General features: G+C 35.4%; 2 pseudogenes across 2 annotated transcripts in view; one reads left to right on the top strand and one right to left on the bottom strand.

Moving 5' to 3' along the window:
- Positions 1-21,334, bottom strand: part of LOC307056608 (ferritin heavy chain-like) — a 35,083-nt pseudogene extending 13,749 nt beyond the window's left edge. Inside the window, exon 1 of the transcript in view lies at positions 21,245-21,334. The product of the transcript in view is annotated as a ferritin heavy chain-like (transcript). The remainder of the gene's footprint in view (positions 1-21,244) is intronic.
- The window catches only part of LOC307055630 (centrosomal protein of 78 kDa-like), a 324,466-nt pseudogene that overhangs the window by 33,371 nt on the left and 264,597 nt on the right, over positions 1-26,498 (top strand). The window lies entirely within an intron of this gene.

The raw sequence follows: 26,498 nt of genomic DNA, 5'->3' as shown, positions 1-26,498 counted from the left end.
AGTTTACAGAGGAAGAGCCAGAGGCAAAAGAGGCATTTATCGTTCCTCATTCACAAGGAGAAACTAAGGCATACTTGTTAGTTAGGTAGAAAACATCATTCCGCTACATCTAACAAAGGAAATGATAAATATTCCCTTGACAAGTTAATAAACATGTTTAGAACAATTAATTCTGTCATGAAAAATACTGTGATAAAAGAATAATCCAAGATGAATTCAAATCTTTAGAAAACAGCTTTTTCATGGGCATTGTTGTAAGCACCATAAAAGAGATAAAAATCTAACTGTTATTATTCATGGAAAAATCAAGGATTGCAATTGGATCTATAGAGTAACAAATATAAATCTGTGATGTTAATCACCTACTGCTTAAGAGGTAAATGTCTCAGTTTCCAAAGTCTTATGTATTTATTTATTTAATTTCTTTATTTTTAAAAGTGTATTTATTTATTAATTTATTTTTGGCTATGTCGGGTCTTTGTTGCTGCATGCGGGTTTTCTCTAGTTGCAGCCATAATGTATTTATTTTTATTTCTTTGGAGATTTATTTTCTTCTTACAGATCATATGGTATCACCACTGTTTAAAATTCTCATATTATTCTTTCATTTAAAAATTATTTTGCTAAAGTACTTAAAATTTTTATACAATATTAAAGGTTACTTTCCATTTACGGTTATTACAAAGTATTGGCTGTATTCCCCGTGTTGTACAGTATATCCTTGAGCCTGTCTTACACCCAAGAGTTTGTACCTCCCACTCCCCCACCCCTATATTCCCCTTTCCCCTCATGTCTGGTAACCACTAGTTTCTTTTCTATATATGTGAGTCTGCTCGTTTCGTGTTATGTTAATTAGTTTGCTGTATTTTTAGATGATACATATAAGCGATATCATACAGTATTTATCTTTCTGTCTGATTTATTTCACTTAGCATAATGCCCTCCAAGTCCATCCGTGTTGCTGGAAATGGCAAAATGTCGTTCTTTTTTATGGCTGAGTAGTATTCCATTATATATATATTTGTGTATATATATATATATATATATATATATCGCATCTTCTTCATCCATTTATCTGTTGATGGACACTTAGGTTGCTTCCATACCTTGGCATTGTAAATAACACTGCTTTGAATATTGGGATGCATGTATCTTTTTGAATTAGTGTTTGTTTGTTTGTTTGGTATATACCCAGGAGTGGAATTGCTGGGTCACATGGTATCTCTGCCATTCGTTTTCTGAGAAAACTCCACTGTGTTTTTCACACCGATTTACTTTCTCAACAACAGTGTACAAGGGTTCTCTTTTCTGCACATCCTCACCAACATTTGTTATTTGTTGACTTTTTGATGATAGCCATTCTGACAGGTGTGAAGTGGTATCTCACTGTGGTTTTTATTGGATGGGCCAAAAGGTTTGTTCAGTTTTTTCTGTAAGATGGCTCTAGTAGCACTTAGTTGTCTTTAACTTTCTTCAAAACAATTTTGTGAGATTGTATGTGACAGCTGTCATATCAGCATGCATATAAAGAAAGACTTATCAAAATTGGTAAATTTTTGTGTAGCCATTTTAATATTGAAGATGGAAGAAAAAAGCAACATTTTTGGCATATTATGCTTTATTATTTCAAGAAAGGTAAAAACGCAACTGAAATGCACAAAAAGATTTGTGCAATGTATGGAGAAGGTGCAGTGACTGATTGAACATGACAGAAGTGGTTTGTGAAGTTTCGTGCTGGAGATTTCTTTCTCGCTGGATGATGCTCCATGGTCAGGTAGATCAGTTGAAGTTGATAGCAATCAAATCGAAACAGTAATTGAGAACAATCAACATTATACCACGTGGGAGATAGCCAACATACTCAAAATATCCAAATCAAGCACTGAAAATCATTTGCACCAACTTGGTTATGTGACTCACTTTGATGTTTGGGTTCCATATAAGTTAAGTGCAAAAAATCTTCTTGACCATATTTCCACCTGTGATTCTCTACTGAAACGTAATGAAAACGTTGCATTTTCAAAACACATTGTGATGGGTGATGAAAAGTGGATACTGTATAACGATGTGGAATGGAAGAGATCGTGGGACAAGCGAAATGAACCACCACCAGCCACACCAAAGGCTGGTCTTCATCCAAAGAAGGTGATGTTGTGTATATGGTGGGATTGGAAGGGAGTCCTCTATTATGAGCTCCTTCCAGAAAACCAAAGGATTAATTCCAACAAGTAGTGCTCCCAATTAGACCAACTGAAAGTGGCAGTCAACAAAAGCATCCAGAGTTAGTCAACAGAAAATGCATTAATCTTCCACCAGGATAACACAAGACCACATGTTTCTTTGATGACCAGGCAAAAACTGTTACAGCTTGGCTGGGAAGTTGTGATTCATCTGCCCTATTCACCAGACATTGCACCTTTGGATTTCCGTTTATTTTGGTCTTTACAAAATTCTCTTAATGGAAAAAATTTCAATTCCCCGGAAGACTGTAAAAGGCACCTGGAACAGTTCTTTGCTCAAAAAGATAAAATGTTATGGGAAGATGGAATCATGAATTTGCCTGAAAAATGGCAGAAGGTAGTGGAACAAATGGGTGAATATGTTGTTCAATAAAGTTCTTGGTGAAAATGAAAGATGTGTCTTTTATTTTTCCTTAATAACTGAAGGCACTTTTTGGCCCACCCAATATTTGCATTTCCCTGATGATTACTGATGTTAGGCATCTTTTCATATGGCTATTGGCTATCTGCATTTCTTCTTTGGAAAAATGTCTATTCAGTTCTGCCCATTTTTTAATTGGGTTGTTTGTTTTTGATGTTGAGTTTTATGAGCTGTTTATATATGTTGGATATGAATCCTATATTGGTCATATCATTTGCAAATATTTTCTCCCATTCAATAGGTTGTCTTCTCATTTTGTTGATGGTTTCCTCTGCTGTGCAAAAGCTTTTAAGTTTAATTAGGTCCCATTTGTTTATTTTTGCTTATATTTTCTTTACTTTAGGAGAGGAATCCAAAAAATAGAGCAGAAGTAAATGAAATACAGTCCAAAAAAATCAATGAAACTAAAAGCTGGTTCTTTGAAAAGATAAACAAAATTGATAAATCTTTAGCCAGACTCATCAAGAAAAAAAGAGAGAGGGCCCAAATCAATAAAATCGAAAATGAAAAAGAACTTACAACTGACACCACAGAAATACGAAGGATCCTAAGAGACTACTGTGAGCAACTCTATGCCAATAAAATGGACAACCTAGAAAAAAATGTACAAATTCTTAGAAAGGTACAATCTCTGAAGACTGAACCTGGAAGAAATAGAAAATATGAACAGACTGATTACCAGTACTGAAATGGAATCAGTTATTTAAAAACTTCCAACAAACAAAAGTCTAGGACCAGATGGCTTCACAGGTGAATTCTACCAAACATTTAGAGAAGAGTTAACACTGATCCTTCTGAAACTAATCCAAAAAATTGCAGAGGAAATACCACTTCCGAACTCATTCTTTGAGGCCACCATCACCCTGATACCAAAGCCAGACAAAAATACTACACAAAATGAAAATTACCAGCCAATATCACTGATGAACATAGATGCAAAAAGTCTCAACAAAATACTAGCAAACTGAATCCAACAAAACATTAAAAGGATGATACACCATGATCAAGTGGGATTTATCTCAGGGATGCCAGGATTTTTCAGTATCCCAAATCAGTCTGACACACCACATTAACAAAATGAACAATAAAAGCCATATGATCATCTCAATTGATGCAGAAAAAGCTTTTGATGAAATTCAACATCATTTATGATAAAAACTCTCCAGAAAGTGGGGATAGAGGGAACCTACCTCAACATAATAAGGGCCATATATGATAAGCCCACAGATAACATCATACTCAACAGTGAAAAGCTGAAAGCATTCCCTCTAAGATGGGAAACAAGACAAGGATGCCCATGCTTGCCACTTTCATTCAACATAGTTTTGTTTGTTTTTTGGTTTTTTGGTTTTTTTTTTTTTTGGTACGCGGGCCTCTCACTGTTGTGGCCTCTCCCGCTGCGGAGCACAGGCTCCGGACGCGCAGGCTCAGCGGCCACGGCTCACGGGCCCAGCCGCTCCACGGCATGTGGGATCTTCCCAGACCGGGGCACGAACCCGTGTCCCCTGCATTGGCAGGCGGACTCTCAACCACTGCGCCACCAGGGAAGCCCTCAACATAGTTTTGGAAGTCCTAGCCACGGTAATCAGAGAAGAAAAAAAAATAAAAGAAATCCAAATTGGAAAGGAAGAAGTAAAATCTGTCACTGTTTGCAGATGACATGATACTATACATAGGAAGTCCTAAAGGTGTCACCAGAAAACCACTAGAGCTCATCAGTGAACTTGGTAAAGTTGCAGGGTACAAAATTAATATACAGAAATCTGTTGCATTTCTATATGCTAACAATGAAATATCAGAAAGGGAAATTATGGAAACAATCCCATTTACCATTGCATCAAGGAGAATAAAATACCTAGGAATAAACCTACCTGAAGAGGCAAAGACCTGTACTCCAAAAACTATAAGACATTGATGAAAGGAATTGAAGATGACAGAAACAGATGGAAAGATATATTGTGTTCTTGGACTGGAAGAGTCAATATTGTTAAAATGACCATACTACCCAAGGCAATCTGCAGATTCAGTGCAATCCCTATGAAATTACAAATGGCATTTTTCACAGAACTAGAACAAATAATTTTAAAATTTGTATGGAAACACCAAAGATCCCGAATAGCCAAAACAATTTTGAGAAAGAAGAACAGAGCTGGAAGAGTCATGCTTCCTGTTTTCACACTATACTACAAAGCTACAGTAATCAAAACAGTATGGTACTGGCACAGAAACAGACACATAGATCAATGGAACAGGATAGAGAACCCAGAAATAAACCCACATACTCATGGTCAATTAATCTGTGACAAAGGAGGCAAGAATATATAGTGGAGAAAAGACAGTCTCTTCAATAAGAGGTGCTGAAAAACTGGATAGCTACATGTACAAGAATGAAATTAGAATGTTCTCTAACACCATGTACAAAACTAAGCTCAAAATGGATTAAAGACCTTAGTTTAAGAGTGGACACTATACAACTTCCTAGAGGAAAACATAGGCAGAACACTCTGACATAAATTGAAGCAATAGTTTTTTGTCAAAATACTTTTAATAGAATTTTAAAAATATGAACATGTGGTGGGAAAATTTTCTTCGCATTTGCATTTTTTTCTTCTTTCACAGAATTGGTCATCTGACTGGGTATAAACTATTGGTATAAAATAGTTTTTATCAGGCATTATTCTGTTGACGTCTAGTATCCAGCAGTTCTGGTAAAGGGTTAGATGTACATCTGATTCCTTAGTAGGTCCCTTGTTTTTCTGCTCTGACATCTTTTTAGAAAGCCTTATACTTAAGTTTCTGAAATTTCATCAGCGTATGTTTCGCTATGAATCTTTTTTTAACACTTTGAACTCTGTAAATTACTCTGTGGACCTATTTCAGTCTAAAAACTCAGATATTTGTTCAGCTAAGGGATATTATTTTATTAATGTCTCTGATGATTTCTTCTCTGTTTCTTATGTTAACTGATTTTAGAACTTCTGCTAGTTTTGTGTTGGACTTAATCACCATATTTCTTAATTATCCCTCATATATTTAATCACTGTAACTTTTATTTAACATTCTGTAGTATTTCCTCAATTTTATTTCCCTTTTGTCTGATTCATTGCATTATTCAGTTCATATACTGAAGATTTAAATTCCAGAAATAGTATTTTAATTATTTATTTATAATATATAAATGTAATATTGTGTTGATTTTTATAACTTGCTTAATCTGAATTGTAAACACAGATAATATTCTCTTACCTGGTGTTTTTCCAAAGGATGTTCCACTTGATATATGAGAGTTTCGTAGGTATTACTTGAAAAAAAAATCTTTTCTAAAGTCAAATGACTTTAGGAAACACTGCGCTTAACAAATATTAAATTTATTTCTTGAATCCATTATTGTAAATGGCATTTAATGAACTCATGGGCATTGGGAAACTCTAAGAAGCGATTTTATAGGGCGAATTTTTCAGATTTATTTTACTAAAATATTTATAAATTAAAGAACATATTAAGGCACAGGGCAGTTTAAGAAATGGAACCATGTCACTTTAGAATATACAGCATTGGAAATACATATTTTACAATCAAATTTTGTTAAATTTAATCTGGTATATTATTAGAAATTTCTAATATCTTTGTATTAAATAAATAAATTAAGAAGTACTTTATGAAGATAGGAGCAAGGGAATATCATTTTTTCCTCCATGCCCATTTCATTTCCTCCTCCAGGATTTTGAAACTAATTTATCACATCTTTATTTTGGTGACAGGTTAAAGTTTGGTTGTCTTTTTCTAGATGATAGTAATTATATTAAATGAAGGGAATTAAAGTACTACAGAAAGGCTTGACTAAGTTTACTTTAGCTTTCCTCCTTATCACTATTAGGAAAACAGTATTCAATCAAGATCTGTCGGTTTGGAGACTAACTGTTGACAGGGTCTAAAAAAACACTGTGTTAAGATTATTTCTGGTATAAAATTTATTATAATCAGATCAACAGTGGGCCACAGAAATAGCTTTTTAAAAGTAAAACCAATCAGTCAACATACGTATTGACTGTCTATATATTTGTAATAAGAAGAGCTGTATTGTATATTGACTGTTTTGTTGCCAAATTACAAGAAAAACCACAGTTGTTTACAGCAGTGACTTTTTTACCCAGCAGGATGGAGAAAACATTCTCAGAAATGTTATAAATATTTTCAATGTAGTCAATTTTGTGGTTGCAACTGTATTTATTTTGATTGATTTAACTCATGGTTAAGTGTTTGCAAGGCCCTTTGTATGTAAGTCTGTGGTGCATTATTGAACTAGAGTTCATTAGGTAATGGAGTTTTATGAACTTTATTAACTTTTTCATTTTCTTACCCAGGAGTAAATAAATAAGGTTCTTGCTCTAAATAATAATTTCATAAACTATTGGTCAGATGACTTTAATTTTAAAAAGACTAGCAAAAATAAATGAATGAAAAGCTTGTTGCTGTGTTCTGTCATCACCATCTTTGCAGAACACAAATTTCATATTCACATTAAAAAGACATATTGCTCAAGTTGATCATTAACTAGGAAAATGAGCCATAGGGTATACATTATGCTAAAGAACAGTGAAGTGAGAAAAATTCCCAAGACATTTGCCTCTTGAAAACAGCCTATAAGTAAAATCTTTTAAGCACCATGCTGTCATTTGATAAACTGTTATACTGAAAAGGTAAAAGTCAATACCCAAATTTGAGATGTTACCACACACATATACTGTGTGACTTCACTTGTCTGTAAATTGAAGTCCTCTTTTTAATTTTAGTTATAATAGTCAATATTCTGGTAGTTAGCAGAAAGTTAACAATAATAGCTTAATGATATAATAGCAGCCCTGGGAATTGAGATAATTCATGATCTATATATATTCTCAGTGTACTGCTACTTCATTTAAGATATATAGGTACAAAATGAATGCAGTAAGCATTCTTTATTTCTTTCGCAGGTATGAAAGACTTGGGCTTCTGTGTCAAAAAGTCCTCAGTTGAAAGCTTGTTCCAAGCTATGTGAACTTGCATATAGTGATTTACTCATCAGAAGAATGGGGCTAATAATACCATATATTATAAGTATTAAGTTAGATGATTCATTTAAAATGATGCTAATGTTACACTTAGCTCATTGGCTTCAATTAATATGTGGTAGCAATTATTTTTAAAAGACTGACCTTGATAAAGTAGTCTATTCATTATGAAAAAACTCAAGTTCATTTTTAAACTTTAGGTTCTTCTGTTGTGAGTTTGGAAGGCTAACATAATACTTTCCCCCCTTTTTTCTTTTTTTTTTCTTTTCCAGCTAGTCACTGAAATCTCATTTATAGTTTTTCTTGTAGAAGTGTTAGTAGGTAGTACATTTCCAGCATGTGAGTAGCTTTTGGAATCAGTAAATCCTGAAGATTAGTTTGAGACAGAGGAACTAAACTTCAAAAAGTAGCTTATCAAGGGCTACATTTATATGGCCTTTAGACATTTCTTATATTATTGTCCTGAATTTTTATTTAATTTCAAGAGTAACTGTCTTGTCTCTCTAAAAACAGCAGAAAAGGAACCTTAGATATTGTCTGTGTTTCCATTACAGATTTTTCTCTCCCAGAGGCTCAATAATAATGGTGTAATAAGTAGTAGATCTTATGGAGTTTTTTAGTCCACTGAATACAGATCCACTAAATATTGGTACTGATGCACTGTACTGTACTGTGAAAATTTTGAAGGTTCATCATGCTAAATTTGCTTTTTAAAAAAATTGGAGGAAAGATTGCAAACATACAATATATAGTAGATTTCAGTGGTTTTTATTTTTTATTTATTTTTAAAAATAAATTTATTTATTTATTTTATTTGTGGCCACATTGGGTCTTTGTTGCTGCACATGGGCTTTCTCTAGTGGTGGCGAGCAGGGGCTACTCTTTGTTGTGTTGTGTGGGCTTCTTATTGTGGTGGTTTCTCTTGTTGCAGAGCATGGACTCTAGGCTTGCAGGTTTCAGTAGCTGTGGTGCATGGGCTCAGTAGTTGTGGCTCACGGGCTCTAGAGCGCAGGCTCAGTAGTTGTGGTGCACAGGCTTAGTTTCTCTGCGGTATGTGGGATCTTCCTGGACCAGGGCTCGAAACCGTGTCCCCTGTATTGGCAGGCAGTTTCTTTTTTTTTAATTTTTGAATTTTATTTTATTTTTTTATGCAGCAGGTTCTTATTAGTCATCAATTTTATACACATCAGTGTATATATGTCAATCCCAATCACCCAATTTATCACACCCCCACCACCACCCCCCTGCAGCTTTCCCCCCTTGGTGTCCATATGTTGTTCTCTACATCTGTGTCTCAGCTTCTGCCCTGCAACCCGTTTCATCTGTACCATTTTTCTAGGTTCCACATACGCGTGTATGACAGTCTCTAGGTCCATCCACGTCTCAACAAATGACCCAATCTCGTTCCTTTTTATGGCAGAGTAATATTCCATTGTATATATTACCATGTCTTCTTTATTCATTTGTATGTCGATGGCCATTTAGGTTGCTTCCGTGACCTGGCTGTTGTAAATAGTGTTGCAGTGAACATTGGGGTGCATGTGTCTTTTTGAATTATGGTTTTCTCTGGGTATATGCCCAGTAGTGGGATTGCTGGATCCTATGGTAATTTTATTTTTAGTTTTTTAAGGAACCTCCATACTGTTCTCCATACTGGCTGTATCCATTTACATTCCCACCAACAGTGCAAGAGGGTTTCCTTTTCTCCACACCCTCTCCAGGATTTGTTGTTTGTAGATTTTCTGATGATGTCCATTCTAACTGGTGTGAGGTGATACCTCATTGTAGTTTTGATTTGCATTTCTCTAATAATTAGTGATGTTGAGCAGCTTTTCATGTGCTTCTTGGCCATCTGTATGTCTTCTTTGGAGAAATATCTATGTAGGTCTTCTGCCCATTTTTGGATTGGGTTGTTTGTTTCCTTAATATTGAGCTGCATGAGCTGTTTGTATATTTTGGAGATTAATCCTTTGTCCGTTGATCTGTTTGCAAATATTTTCTCCCATTCTGAGGGTTGTCTTTCATCTCGTTTATGGTTTCCTTTGCTGTGCAAAAGCTTTGAGGTTTCATTAGGTCCCATTTGTTTATTTTTGGTTTTATTTCCATTACTCTAGGAGGTGGATCAAAAAAGATCTTGCTGTGGTATCTATCAAAGAGTGTTCTTCCTAGGTTTTCCTCTAAGAGTTTAATAGTGTCCAGTCTTACATTTAGGTCACTAATCCATTATGAGATTATTTTTGTGTATGGTGTTAGGGAGTGTTCGAATTTCATTCTTTTACATGTAGCTGTCCAATTTTCCCAGCACCACTTATTGAAGGGACTGTCTTTTCTCCATTGTATATCGTTGCCTCCTTTGTCATAGATTATTTGACTATAGGTTAGTGGGTTTATCTCTGGGATTTCTATCTTGTTCCATTGATCTATGTTTCTGTTTTTGTGCCAGTACCATATTGTCTTGATTACTGTAGCTTTGTCGTATAGTCTGAAGTCAGTGAGTCTGATTCCTCCATCTCCGTTTTTTTCCCCTCAAGACTGCTTTGGCTATTTGGGGTCTTTTGTGTCTCCATACAAGTATTAAGATATTTTATTCTAGTTCCATAAAAAATGCCATTGGTAATTTGATAGGGATTGCATTGAATCTGTAGATTGCTTTGGGTAGTAGAGTCATTTTCACAATATTGATTCTTCCAACCCAGGAACATGGTATATGTCTCCATCTGTTGGTATCATCTTTAATTTCTTTCATTAGTGTCTTACAGTTTTCTGCATACAGGTCTTTTGTCTCCCTAGGTAGGTTTATTTCTAGGTGTTTTATTCTTTTGTTGTAGTGATAAATGGGAGTGTTTCCTTAATTTCTCTTTCAGATTTTTCATCATTAGTGTACAGGAATGCAAGAGATTTCTGTGCATTAATTTTGTATCCTGCTACTTACCAAATTCATTGATTAGCTCTAGTACTTTTCTGTTGGCATCTTTAGGATTCTCTATGTATATATCATGTCATCTGCAAACAGTAACAGTTTTACTTCTTTTTTTCCAATTTGTATTCCTTTTATTTCTTTTTCTTCTCTGATTGCCATGGTTAGGACTTCCAAAACTATGTTGAATAATAGTGGTGAGAGTGGACATCGTTTTCTTGTTCCTGATCTTAGAGGAAATGCTTCCAGTTTTTCACCATTGAGAATGATGTTTGCTGTGTGTTTGTCATATATGGCCTTTATTATGTTGAGGTAGGTTCCCTCTATGCCCCCTTTCTGGAGAGTTTTTATCATAAATGGGTGTTGAATTTTGTCAAAAGCTTTTTCTGCATCTATTGAGATGATCATATGGTTTTTCTTCTTCAATTTGTTAATATGGTGTATCACATTGATTGATTTGCGTATATTGAGGAAACCTTTCATCCCTGGAATAAATCCCACTTGATCGTGGTGTATGATCCTTTTAATGTGTTGTTGGATTATGTTTACTAGTATTTTTCTGAGTATTTTTGCACCTATGTTCATCAGTGATATTGGTCTGTAATTTTCCTTTTTTTGTAGTATCTTTGTCTGGTTTTGGTACCAGGGTGATGGTGGCCTCATAGAATGAGTTTGGGAATGTTCCTTCCTCTGCAATTTTTTGGAGGACTTTGAGATGGATGGGTGTTAGCTCTTCTGTAAATGTTTGATAGAATTCACATGTGAAGCCATCTGGTCCTGGACTTTTGCTTGTTGGAAGATTTTTAATCACAGTTTCAATTTCATTACTTGTGATTGGTCTGTTCATATTTTCTATTTCTTCCTGGTTCAGTCTTGGAAGGTTATACCTTTCTAAGAATTTGTCCATTTCTTCCAGGTTGTCCATTTTATTGGCATAGAGTTGCTTGTAGTAGTCTCAGGATGCTTTGTATTTCTGCAGTGTCTGTTGTTACTTCTCCTTTTTCATTTCTAATTTTATTGATTTAAGTCCTCTCCCTCTTTTTCTTGATGAGTCTGGCTACTGGTTTATCAATTTTGTTTATCTTTTCAAAGAACTAGCTTTTAGTTTTATTGATCTTTGTTATTGTTTTCTTTGTTTCTATTTCATTTATTTCTGCTCTGATCTTTATGATTTCTTTCCTTCTGCTAACTTTGGGTTTTGTTTGTTCTTTTTTCTCTAGTTCCTTTAGGTTTAAGGTTAGATTGTTTATTTGAGATTTTTCTTGTTTCTTGAGGTAGGCTTGTATAGCTATAAAGTTCCCTCTTAGAACTGCTTTTGCTGCATCCCATTGGTTTTGGATCGTCTCGTTTTCATTGTCATTTGTCTCTAGGTATTTTTTGATTTCCTCTTTGACTTCTTCAGTGGTCTCTTGGTTATTTAGGAACGTATTGTTTAGCCTCCATGTGTTTATGTTTTTTACGTTTTTTCCCCTGTAATTCATTTCTAATCTCATAGCATTGTGGTCAGAAAAGATGCTTGATATGGTTTCAAGTTTCTTAAATTTACTGAGACTTGATTTGTGACCCAGGATGTGATCTATCTTGAAGAATGTTCCATGTGCACTTGAGAAGAAAGTGTAATCTGCTGTTGGATGGAATGTCCTATAAATATCAATTAAATCTATCTGGTCTATTGGGTCATTTAAAGCTTCTGTTTCCTTATTTATTTTCATTTTGGATGATCTGTCCATTGGTGTAAGTGAGGTGTTAAAGTCCCCCACTATTATTGTGTTACTGTCGATTTCCTCTTTTGTAGCTGTTAGCAGTTGCCTTATGTATTGAGGTGCTTCTGTGTTGGGTGCATATACATTTATAATTGTTATATCTCCTTCTTGGATTGATCCCTTGATCTTTATGTAGCGTCCTTCCTTGTCTCTTGTAACATTCTTTATTTTAAAGTCTATTTTATCTGATATGAGTATTGCTACTCCAGCTTTCTTTTGATTTCCTTTTGCATGGAATATCTTTTTCCATCCCCTCACTTTCAGTTTGTATGTGTCCCTAGGTCTGAAGTGGGTCTCTTGTAGACAGCATATATATGGGTCTTGTTTTTGTATCCATTCAGCAAGCCTGTGTCTTTTGGTTGGAGCATTTAATGCATTCACATTTAAGGTAATTATCGATATGTATGTTCCTATGACCATTTTCTTAATTGTTTTGGGTTTGTTTTTGTAGGTCCTTTTCTTCTCTTGTGTTTCCCACTTAGAGAAGTTCCTTTAGCATTTGTTGTAGAGCTGGTTTGGTGGTGCTGAATTCTCCTAGCTTTTGCTTGTCTGTAAAGCTTTTGATTTCTCCATTGAAACTGAATGAGATCCTTGCCGGGTAGAGTAATCTTGGCTGTAGGTTCTTCCCTTTCATCACTTTAAGGGTATCATGCCACACCCTTCTGGCTTGTAGAGTTTCTGCTGAGAAATCGGCTGTTAACCTTATGGGAGTTCCCTCGTATGTTATTTGTCGTTTTTCCCTTGCTGCTTTCAGTAATTTTTCTTTGTCTTTAATTTTTGCCAATTGGATTACTATGTGTCTTGGCGTTTTTCTCCTTGGGTTTATCCTGCATGGGACTCACTGCCCTTCCTGGACTTGGGTGGTTATTTCCTTTCCCACGTTAGGGAAGTTTTCGACTATAATCTCTTCAAATATTTTCTCGGGTCCTTTCTCTCTCTCTTCTCCTTCTGGGACCCCTATAATGCGAGTGTTGTTGCATTTAATGTTGTCCGAGAGGTCTCTTAGGGTGTCTTCATTTCTTTCCATTCTTTTTTCTTTATTCTGTTCCGCAGCAGTGAACTCCACCATTCTGTCTTTCAGGTCACTTATCTGTTCTTCTGCCTCAGTTATTCTGCTATTGATTCCTCTAGTGTAGTTTTCATTTCAGTTATTGTATTGTTCATCTCTGTTTGTTTGTTCTTTAATTCTTCTAGGTCTTTGTTAAACATTTCTTGCATCTTCTCAGTCTTTGCCTCCATTGTTTTTCTGAGGTCCTGCATCATAATCTTCACTATCATTATTCTGAATTCTTTTTCTGGAAGGTTGCCTATCTCCACTTCATTTAGTTGTTTTTCTGGGGTTTCCTCTTGTTCCTTCATCTGGTACATAGCCCTCTGCCTTTTCATCTTGTCTGTCTTTCTGTGAATGTGGTTTTTTTTCCACAGGCTGCAGGATTGTAGTTCTTCTTGCTTCTGCTGTCTGCCCTCTGGTGGATGAGGCTATCTAAGAGGCTTGTGCAAGTTTGGCATGCAGATTCTTAACCACTGTGCCACTAGGAAAGCCCAATTTTTATTTTCTTAATTAAAAAAATTTTCAGCTTTATTGAGATATAATTGAGAAATAACATTGTATAAGTTTCAGGTATATAATGTGATGATTTGTTACCTGTATGTATTATGAAATGATTACTACAGTAAGGTTAGTTTATCCATTGCCTCACATAATTAAATGTTTGTGTGTATGTGGTGAGAACATTTAAGGTTTGTCTTAGCAACTTTCAAGTATATAATATGGCACTGTTAACCATAGTCACCATGTTGTATTTTAGGTCCCCAGAGCTTACTCACCTTATAACTGGAAGTTTGTGCACTTTGACCAACATCTACCCATTTCCCTCACCCACCAGTACCTAACAACCACCATTCTGCTGTTTCTGTGAGTTTTTTGTTTTAGATTCGACATATAAGTGAGATCATAGAGTGTTTGTCTTTCTCTGTCGGGCTTATTTCACTTGGCATAATGTCCTCAAGGTCCAGCCCTGTCACAGATGGTAGGAGATCCTTCTTTTTTATGGTTGAATAATATTCTTTTATATTTAGGTATATATGTATGTGTGTGTGTGTATATATATATATATATATATATATATATATATATATGTATGTATGTGTGTATATATGTATGTATATGAGATAACATATTCTGCAAAGCCACTTGCCTATAGCCGCAGGATAACAACATGGCAGTGCTGGACTATGAACTCATTTCTGCCTGGCTCAAAAGGCTGGACTTTTAATGCTGTTTCATGCAGAGTGTCAGAAATGAAAAACAATTTCCTGTTTCTTTATTAAACTACATATTCCTAGAACGAAATTCTCCAAAGGTTTTGTTACCCCTTATGTGACACTGTAATACAATTGATTATTATAATATTTGTATAATATACCATCACCTTTAGGCACGTGGCTGGCTTAAAGTGGAGGCTCACATGGACACACATATCACCAAAGGGAATTTTAACAGAGAGAAAGTTTGCTCCAGCCTACTGCAACCTATTTTCCTAACCTCAGCAAATCTTTATTTTAAAGAATTTTAATATGAGCATAATTAACCTGGTTAGCAATGTTTAATAATTACACAATGTTTGTTTTCACTAGGGTTGTAGCAAATAGAAAATATATGTTTCAAAAAATAGGATGAGGTATAATATTTTCCCTTTTTTAGTAGGATACCATTTGATGTAAAAAGTTAAGTGCTCTGCACTTGGGCAAAAAAAAGCAGTGAAAGGGCGATAATTAAGAAATCACAGGTTTCTATTTTGTAAGATATTAAATAACAGGAGTGGCTATTCATTACCTTTCAATCCTTCCATGTACTATCAGTTTCTTCCTCATGATGGAAATATCTGTTGAATAAATTATGCCATAAATATTTGCTTACTTAAAGGCATTGTCTTTATTATGCACAATAAAAGTTCCTTATTTACTCTAATGATAGATTGAAAGAGAACAATATCCTTAAGTTATTTTTAAATGGTGAAAGATCAGGAGAGCATGATACGAGTATGAGTGGCCATGCAGTCCACTTCCACCTTGTCTGTGGCTTTTACATCCAGAAAGGAATTTATTCCCCCTCCTGCCACATAACTGACCAACAACAGGCAAGATGAAAAGCAGGGTACAACTCATTCCAGAAAATGAAAGCATATCTTTGTGTTTTCTTTATTAGAGGCTCCGGTACATATGTTATTGCCCTAGTTTCAATAGTTGGGGTCCAAGGTTTCAAGATGTATATTTCATTTTTCATAATATTGCTGAATGTCAGTGTGGAAATAATGCACACAATTAGAAGACACTGACTCAGATCTCACACTTTAGGTAACTCAAGTTATCTGGAGTTTTCTCAGTTATTAAAATGAAGACAATAATACCCTCTGGTTTCTCTATATCGTTAACCTCAAAAAAACCAAAGATGGGCTTCCCTGGTGGCGCAGTGGTTGGGGGTCCGCCTGCCGATGCAGGGGACACGGGTTCGTGCCCCGGTCCGGAAGGATCCCACATGCCGCGGAGCGGCTGGGCCCGTGAGCCATGGCCGCTGAGCCTGCGCGTCCGGAGCCTGTGCTCCGCAACGGGAGAGGCCGCAGCGGTGAGAGGCCCGCGTACCACAAAAAAACCAACCAACCAACCAAAAAAAAAAAAAAACACAAAGCAAAACCCAAAGATTGTGAATGGACTTTGAAAACTTTAGGAGGCTACACTAACACAGATATATAAGGCTCTGCTGGTTTCTCTCTCCTAAAAACTACAGGTTTGAGGGCAGGTTATTTCTTAAAGTCTCATTGATGCTAAAAAAAAAAAAATCCAAAGAGATCAAACATTGCTCCTGTTTATTTCTATATGACAACTTATACCAATACAGGTAATTATAGCAGTGGAAAAAACCACATAATTTCTCCAAGGAAAGTTTATTTCACTGGAAGTAGCCATCACCAATAAGCAATAGGAAGCTTTTCTAGTGACTCTCATTTTGCAAATACATTTTTTTCATCTTAATAGATAAGATCGACTGAGCTTTAATTGAAGGCTATCACACAAGATAAACCCCATTAAAGCTTTTTTTGTCTTGGGTTCTCTGTACCTTTTTGGAACTCTCCTTCCTTCCTCTCTCCCTCCTACTCTTCTACAAATATTTGCTGAGTATCATTCTGTGATGCTTGTAATATTAGGGACTTATGTAAAGTGATCATTTAATTCTCACCAAAGTTTGAGTTTGATGATATGGTTTCCACTTTATAGTTGAGTAAATGTGTTCTGTGAAATGCAAGGTCACGTAACCAAAATGTGGAAAAGCAGATTTTATGGGATGGAATAGTGTAAGGGTGAAAGCTGCTTCACAAAGTCAAAGGCTTGAATGAAGAGCCACAGAAACCAGATAATGCTGAGCCAGAGGGCATAATATTGGCCTCTTTGATGTGTGAGTAAATAAGTTTTTCAATTTCCTAGATTTTTTTTGGAGGGGGGGTATGCGGTCCTCTCACTGTTGTGGCCTCTCCCATTGCGGAGCGCAGGCTCCCGACGCGCAGGCTCAGCGGCCATGGCTCACGGGCCCAGCTGCTCCGTGGCATGTGGGATCTTCCCGGACCGGGGCATGAACCCGTGTCCCCTGCATCGGCAGGCGGACTCTCAACCACTGCGCCACCAGGGAAGCCCCAATTTCCTAGATTTTGAAGGCATTAGTTACTCATTTGTCTGGAGTATTAGAATGAATTCTTCAGTAGAAGGCAACTGGCAAATGAGGGTCCTTGTCTAAAAACATAAGATCTTAATAAAACCAATCATAAAATTGGCCTCGAAGGAGAGAGCATTGAAACAAGATCACAGTGGCCTGAGTGAAACCCTAACAATAGGGAAGATCATGTACAAAGACATAGAGGTATGAAAAGGACATGTTGACTGGAATCTGGAATGTAAGAGTGTGTTTGTGTGGCTGTGTGTGTGTGAGAGAGATGTGTTTATGCGTATAGGTAAGTTTAGATGAGCCTGGAGAATTAACAAGCATATGAATTTGACCAGATTTGCATTTTATAAAAATATACTTAAGAAGAGAGACTAATTTGGAAATCATTGCATAAATAAGATACAGCAGTGATATGGACTTAAGGTTGTGGTGAGAAATTTTAGATTAGAGAGCAATTCTAGGCTTTGGCTTCCAAAACTACATAGAAAGGACCTGGTTCTTCAGGCACACGATGCTCACAGGCCAACTTCATTTGAGATAGAATATTTGCACATAAACAGATATCCTCTCCTATAAGGATGAAATATATACATATACTTCCATTTATCTATGAATTCCTTCATTAATGGAAACAGAAGTACACTTTAGGTCTGCACTATGAATTTTTCTAGCTACAAATTTTCCTGTCCCAGACAGTTTTAGCTGTTATTTTGGAAATGTAAAGGAGTTGCTTGATTTCTTAATGAGTGAATTTTAAATTGCTATTCATGAAATGCAAAGCATATGAATAGATTTCTGAGGATATTTGATGTTGCTGTGTAGTTTTGATCACAGATGTCTGTTTTGCAAACTACATTTGCCAGGGACTTGAAGCACCCTGCTGTTCTGTATCTGTGATATAGGATATGGAAATATTCCTTTGTGGTGAATTTTTATGAATATTGTAAAATATAAAAATTATATTTAGTTGGGAGATAAGGTAAAATGGCATAACTCAAGTTTTACCTACAATTTAAGTAAGTAGTATTCAATCTGCTTTTGGGGGCTTGATGGAATTGTAAAAGGGGAGTTAATAATTTCATTAAGGAGAGTTAACATTGTTTTGACCATAGGTTTAAATTTTTGGTTAACAAAATAATTGTCATAATTATTTCATTACAATCTTAATATAAGTGGAGCTATACAATTCTCTTTTTACTCAACACTATTATTTTGAGATTCCTCCCATGCTGTAGTGACTTAACAAGATCTTTTTTTTTTTTTTTTTTTTTGCGGTACATGGACCTTTCACTGTTGTGGCCTCTCCCATTGCAGAGCGCAGGCTCCAGACACGCAGGTTCAGCGGCCATGGCTCACGGGCCCAGCTGCTCCGCGGCATGTGGGATCTTCCCAGACTGTGGCACGAACCCACGTCCCCTGCATCGGCAGGCGGTCTCTCAACCACTGTGCCACCAGGGAAGCCCAACTAGATCATTTTTTTTAAAGAGTAATTCTGCTTTTACTTATGGCTTCATTTTCACCAGTAATTGATACAACAGTGTAATGTTCATAGCATTACAAAAATATGAGAGGAGTATATATGAATGTTGGTCTCATAGTTGATAAAATATTGATGAACCTGAAGCAAAATTCAACTTCTTTAATAGATATAGGTATATTCACATTGTCTATTTATTCTTGAATGAACTTTATTAGTTTGTGTATTTCAAGGAATATATCTATTTCATCTATCTTGTCAAAATTGTAGTCAAAGTATACATGTTACTTCTTGTTATCCTTTAGATAGCTGTGGAATCTGTAGAGTGATGTCACCTCTTCCGTTGCTGATTTTAGCAGTCTTTTTTTTTTACTAATTAGACTGGCTTGAGGTTACTATACTTTATTGGTCTTCTTAAAGAATCAGCTTTTACCTTCATTGATTTATCTCTATTTTTTCTGTCTTCTATTTGATTGAGTTCTCCTCCCAATTTTGTTCTACTGTTGACATCCATTTTGCTCTTATGTATCTTATAAATTCCATACTACCTAAAAAAATACCTTTCTTTAAATACTGAATCACCAATGATTTTAATATATAGGAAATCTTATTTATCTACCCATGTAGTTATCAATTTCACTACTCTTTATTCCTTTAGATACTTATTTCCATCTGGTATAATTTTCCTTCTGCCTAATTGAAATTATTCAACTCTTTTGGGGGTACTTTATGTCTGCTGGTAATGAATTTGTTCATCTTTCGTATGACTGAAAAAAATCCCTATTTTGCCTTGGTTTAAAGAGATGTTTTCACTGTACATAGAATTCTAAGTTTACCAATTTTTTTTCTTTCTTTAAGGAGGCTGTCTACTTTTTCTCAGTTGCATTATTCAGATAAGAGGTCTGATTTCATACTGATTTTTGTTTCTTTGTATGTAATGTGTCTTTTTTCCCTCTGGCTGCTTTAAAACTTTTCTGTTTATCACGGTTTTTGAACAATTTGTTTGCGATATGACTTGTTCTTTTTTTTTATGTTTCTTGTGCTTGAAGTTTGTTGAAGTTCTTGGATTTGGGGACATAGTTTCCATTAAAATCGGGGAAAAGTTGCCATTATTTCGTCAAACAGGTTTTCTGTCTTGCCTTCTCTCTCCTCTCCTTTGGAGACTCCAATTTTTTATATATATACATTAGATTGTTTGAAGTTTTCTTCAAACAGTTTACTGATGCTCTGCTCATTTTGAAAAATCTTTTCTTTTTGTTTGTGTTTTATTTTGGTTAATATTTCTTGCTTAGTCTTCAAGTTCACTAATCTGCAGTGTCTAATAATGTCATGGATGCCATTCAATGTGTGTTTTTTTTATTATCTTACACTTTGCATTTTTCATTTCTAGCAGTTTGATTTAGGACTTTAAAAAATATATTCCATGTCTCTAACTTAACTTTTTGAACCTTTTGAGTATAGTAATAAGAATTGTTCTATGGTCATTTCTGCTAATTCTAACATCTGTGTCGATTATGAGTTGGCTTTGATTGCTTCATTTCTTCATTACAAGGGCGATTACTGCCTCTTTGCTTCCTTGATAATTGATTATTGGATGCCAGCCATTGTAAATTTTACCTTTTTGGGTGCTGGATAATTTTTTATTTTTACAAATATTTTTTACCTTTTTTTCTGGGATACTGTGAAGTTGCTTGGAAATGGTTTGATCCTTTTAGGTCCTTTTAAAGATTTGGTAGAAAGAAATATAGAAGTCTCCTGTTATATTATATGGCTAAATAATGTTCCTGTATTGTTCTTTTATAATATATGGTTAAATATTCCCAACCACCGAGGCAAGACCTTTCCATGTATATTGTCCATTGCCCTGTTAATCTTGAGGTTTTACAGTCTGGCTGATAGGAAAAGTCAGTATCTCAGGCCCTATATGAATACTAGGCACTCTTTTCTATAGTCCATTTAAGTGGTTCCTTTCCTGCCCTCTAGTAATGTACTCACACACATAAGCTGATCAGTAATCAGCTGAACAGTTAGCTGAACAGTAATCAGCTGAACAGTTAAGATTGCCAATCAGTGAACAGTAAACAGCTGAACAGTTAGGTGCAAGATTCTGGAGTTCCTTCTCTGTGAATCGTTCTCCTCTCTGGTACTCTATCTTGAAAACTCTACCCACCGTGTTCTGTAGAGTCTCTCAGCCCTTTCTCCTTTATTTAGTGAGACTGCTGGTCTCTGCCTGGGATCCCCCTCCCTGAGCTGTGGCCTGGAAACTCAGGTAACGTGAAGCAACCATAAGGCTCACATCATTTATTTCCTGTCTCTCAGGAATGAGTCTCTGCTCCTTGATGTCCAGTGTCTTGCAAACTGTTGTCTTATTTCCCTACCCTTTTTTTTTAGGTGTTCCAGAGGGTAACTCTGATCCCTGTTACTCTATTTTGGTCAGAACAGAAAATGTAATTGACTTTTTCTTGCTTTGTCTCCACCTGTTTGTCAATGTACCTTCTCAAAAGTCACCAATGACTTCCAAATCATCAAATATCGTCAGTCCCTGACTTACCGTGGTTCGGCTTTGTGATGGTGTGGAAGTAATACACATTCAGTAGAAACCATACTTCAGATTTTGAATTTTATCTTTTCCCAGGCTAGCAATGTGTGGTATGATACTCTTTCGTGATGCTGGGCAGCAGGAGTGAGCTGCAGCTCCGAGTCAGCCACGCTATCATGAATGGGAACAACTGGTACACTTAAAGCCATTCTGTACCCATTAACCATTCTGTTTTTCACTTTCAGTGCAGTATTCAATAAATTACATGAGATATTTAACTCTTTATTAAAAGTAGGCTTTTTGTTAGATTATTTTGCCCAAATGTAGGCTAGTGTAAGTGTTCCAAGCCTGTTTAAGGTAGGCTAACAAGCTATGCGGTTTGGTAGGTTAGGTCTATGAAATGCATTTTCAATATATGATATTTTCAAGCTACAGTGGATTTCTCAGGATATTACCCAATCATAAGTTGAGGAAGATCTGTACCTTATTACATTCTTACTGATCTCCATCCTTAGAAATTGTAGCTCACACTCACATCATTGAAACCAAGTTCTCGCTTAACATCCATCCCATTCTATTTTTCTTTTCCCCCAATACTCATGAAATTTATCTACTTTAAAATCCATGAAATAAATACCAAAATCCTTAGCATACAACATTAGGTGTTTTACAAGTTTGATGCAGCATAGCTCTTCTTTTGCCATAGCCAATAATACTCCAATACACAAATTACATATTAGATATAATTCTTCAGCCATGGCTGCAACTTGTATCTTTCTTAAAATCCATTTTTTATTCTTTTGTTTGCTCAACACATGTTTGTTAAGTTCCCATTTTGTGTCACAGTGTGTGCTGTATCCTCAAACTATTTCAATTAAAGATACAAGCATTACGTTTTCCTATAATAAAATTTCTACCAATTCTTTCCTAGATGAAATAAATTTTGCCATATGAATTATTTCAAATATTTTGTTCAGACTTCATCCTTGAAGTACATTTTTTCTGAGTAAGTTTTGAGTGGGGCAGGTTAAGATTGCAAATCAGTGAAATAGAATTAAATGTGTCAGTACAACCAGGATGACCTAAGATTGGTGTGTCAGAAGCTAAAGTATGAAGCAAAGGACTAAAAATTTAGGTGACCGTCATTCAATGGGAACTTGGTTTAGTCTAGTGACCATTGTGTGTAACTGTTATTATTATTATTATTCCCTGCAGTATGAATCACAGGCAGAACATCTCCACTTAAGGTCAAGGACAACGTGACATTTTCATTTAAAGAAGAAAAGATGATTAGCAAATTGCCTACAGTTAATGGCCAGTTAGGAAAACATCTGATAATCAGATACCTTTGAAAGTTCACTATCTCCCCACTTTGTGATATGGCATATACTTTTTCCATATGATGAGAGATGTACAATTAAAATTACACACACCCATTATTACAATTATCAAGTGAAATGTAATGAATCAGCACCATGTGTTCCAAGTAATGCTTTCAGAGCTCACTTCACTCAAATGAAAGAGATTACATTACTGTATGAAAATCAGAGTCTTCCAATTATCCATCCTATTCTGGCCATGGAAGTCAATATCAGGAGATAAGGCTATTGAAAAGGAGCCTGCTGAGGTTGTTTAACATCTCTCAAAGCCATATTTCTGAAAAGTGATTATCGATGTAGGATCCCATCTGTTTGCTCAATTGCCCAATGTTTTGCTTCTTGAAGTATTAGGGAGCATGTTAATGTTGTATCTTAAAGGTAATTGTTACCATAATTTTGGGTTTTTATACCAATGCACAATAAAAACATTTTTGACATCTTGTTGTCTAGGAAACCTTTTCAATATCAGATTATTATACTAGCTTTCTCTTTTAGTTTTCATTTTGATTTTCCTTTTTTTTTATCAGCATGACTGTTAATTCTCTATATGCTTGGCTTCTATGTGTCACTTCTCTCTCTTTTGATATGATCAAATATTTGTATATAATGATGTTTCTACTTAGTCATCTGCTTTTCCAAGTTTTCCAAGTGTAGTCTCCCTTGTTTAATATTTCTTTATAAATCATTCCAGGCATGCATCATTATGTTCATCTTCTCTGAACTTCAATTTCATCTAATTTTGCCCTTAATTTTCACTGTGGAAGCATGCAAAGTTTGTTCTTCCTGAAATATCAAGAAACTTCATATTTTATTACTTGAATAATCAAATGAAAAGAACATGACTGTGAAATTGTAGGTTCATTTCTGACCTAGCAAACGGAAACACAACCAAGAAGCTGTGTTGTGTAAAGTTTAACTATATAGGAGAAAAGTATCAGCCATTATAACATTGAAAGCATAATGTGACTAATCACAGACCAAAACTTTGTGAATTTTAGAAATTAAAGTGTTAAAAGATGAAGTTCAGCATTCAACTATCATGAGAGGCACTGATTCTTTCCTGTAATAATGTACTTTATATAGGGAAAAATAAAAAAGTACAGAGGCATTTCTGATTTCTTAAAGAGGAAACACCTTTTATCTTTTCAGAAATATAAGTCTGATACATGTTAGTTTTCCTTCATTTTCCTGGATCAGATTTTCAGTGTGTCTCACCACAAAAAAAATATCATTCTCATGGTCTCTCTTACGTCAGGTTTGTACCCTCCACTTTCTACACTGATGGTAGAATATTACTCTTCTTTTTTTTAAATAACAGCTTTATTTTGATTATGATTCACGTACCATACAATTAACCCATGTAAAGTGAACAATTCAATGGCTTTTAGTACGTTCACTCAGTTGTGCAGCTATCACAACAGTCAATTTTAGAATACTGTCGTCATCCCCAGAAGAAACACTATATCTATTAGTAGCCACTACCTTGTACCCCCATCTCCCTCAGCCCTTGGCAACCACAAATCTACTTGTTGTCCATAGATTTGCCATTCTGGACATCTCATAAATGATTACATAGAATATGTGGTCTTTTGTGGCTGGTTTATTTCACTTAGCATGATGTTTTCAAGGCTCATCCATGTTGTAGCATATATCAATACTTCATTTCTTTTTATTGCTAAATAGTATTCCATTGCATAGGTATACAATATTTTATTTTTTCTACTGTGAATAAGGCTGCTATAAACATTTGCATATACTTTTTTTATGTGACATACATTTTCAGTTCTTTTAGGTATATACCCAGGAATGGAATTTCAGGGTCATATGGTGGTAACTGTATGTTTAACTTTTAGAGGAACTGTGAGATTATTTCAAAGCAGCTGTACCATTTTACATTCCCAATAGCAGTATATGAAGGTTCTAATTTCTTCACATCCTCACCAACACTTGTTGTTATGTCTTTTTGATGATAGCCATGTCAGGGTGTGTGAAGTGGTATCTCGTTGTTGTTTCAATTTGCATTTCTCTGATGGTTAATGACATTAAGCAATTTTTCATGAATTTACAGACCATTGTATATCTTCTTCAGAGAAATGTTTATTCAGATATTTTGCCCATTTATAACTGGATTATTTGTCTATTATTGATCTGTAAGAGTTCTTTATATATTCTAGATTACAGGCCCTTTATTATATATATGCTTTGCAAATATCTTCTCCCATTCTGTGCATTGTCTTTTCATTTTCCTGATAGTGTCCTTTGAAGCACAAAAGTCTTTTTAAAAAAATTTTTATCAAGTCTGATTTATCTATTTTTTTTCTTTTGTTGCTTGTGCTATGATTTTGGTATCATATTTTAAAAGTTACTGCCTAATCCAAGGTCACAGAGATTTACCCCTAAGAGTTTAATAGCTTTAGCTCTTACATTTCCATTTTGAGTTAATTTTTTTCTATGATATGATATGAGAGATGGGTCCAACTTCATTCTTTTGAATATGAATATTCAGTCATCTCAGCTGCATTTGTTGTAAAGACTATTCTTTCCCCCATTGAATTATCTTAGCAGTGCTGTTGAAAATCAATTAAATGTAAATGTGAAGATTTATTTCTGGGCTCTCCATTATATTCCACTGATCTATATGTCTAGCCTTATGCCAGTACCAAACTCTCTCGATGATTGTAGCCTTGTTTTAAGTTTTGACGTATGGAAGTGTGAGTCCTCCATTCTTTTCAAGATTGTTTTTGCTAGTCTGGGTCCCTTGAATGTCCGTATGAATTTAGGGTCAATGTGTCAAATTGTGCAAAAAAGCTAACTGGAATTTTGATAAGGATTGTGTTTAAGGTGTAGATAAATTTGAGGAATATTTCTCCCTCAACAATATGAAGTCTTCTGATCCAAGATGTCTTTCCATTTCTTTAGGTTTTTAATTTCTTTCAGCAAGGTAATGCTACTTTCAGAGTATATTCTTTTGTTATAAGCCTCTGCCCTATGAGTAGAGGCTTTAAGTGGTTTTAAAAAAAATCATTTTCACCAGCTATGATTGTTTTGCTGGGGAATGGGTCTGCTTTTCATATCATCATTCCATAAGTGCTAACGTGAGAATAATCTTGAGGTTGATTCTGACTGTATCCATTTCTTCCTTGAATTATATTGCTCTCTTATTACCCTCTAAACAATTAATGATCATTTTCTAAATATGGTGATGTGCCATCTGCCTTACAAGCATTGTTTTTCATTTTTTCTCCATGATAATCTGGACATAGAGAATGACTCACTATGTTCTGAAAACCCCTGTACCTTTTAGTAATTTTACCTTTACAATGAACCTTTTTACATGGCTCTTTCCTCTACCTCTGTCAAAGAGTTTTCAGTCTTTGAAGGATCCTTCAAGTACCACCTTCTCCTTCATGAATCGTTTTGCATTCTCAGGAGGCAAAAGAAGCATTTCCGTCATCTGCCTATATTAGCAATTTGAAATTCTTCCATAGTCCTTATCCCATTAAACTTTGCTCTAGAGTCATTTTATGTATACTTTTCTAGTATACTATTCCATGAGCTCTTTGTAGGCAAGATTTCTTACCTTTTTATTAGTTCACTTCCACAATACTTAGCCCAATTCCTTTCATATAATGCGATCTCAAATTTTTGCTGAATCCAAGTGAATGTTTTCTGTGTCAAAGTACTATGCAGCTTTTATTCCCTTAAAGAATTCTATATATAAAACATTCAAGGGGCTTCCCTGGTGACGCAGTGGTTAAGAATCTGCCTGCGAATGCAAGGGATGCAGGTTCGAGCCCTGGTCCGGGAAGATCCCACATGCCGCGGAGCGGCTGTGCCCATGAGCCATGGCCGCTGAGCCTGCGCGTCCGGAGCCTGTGCTCTGCAACGGGAGAGGCCACAACAGTGAGAGGCCCACGTACCAAAAATAAATAAATAAATAACAGCAAAAAAACATTCAAAATTGATCATGGAGCAATTTAAATTTGATCTCTTA

The sequence above is a fragment of the Hyperoodon ampullatus genome (assembly GCF_949752795.1).
Source record: "Hyperoodon ampullatus genome assembly, chromosome: 7".
Taxonomy (NCBI): Eukaryota; Metazoa; Chordata; class Mammalia; order Artiodactyla; family Ziphiidae; genus Hyperoodon; species Hyperoodon ampullatus.
The sequence above is the reverse complement of the archived record's forward strand: the minus strand, read 5'-3'. Positions and strand labels throughout refer to the sequence as shown.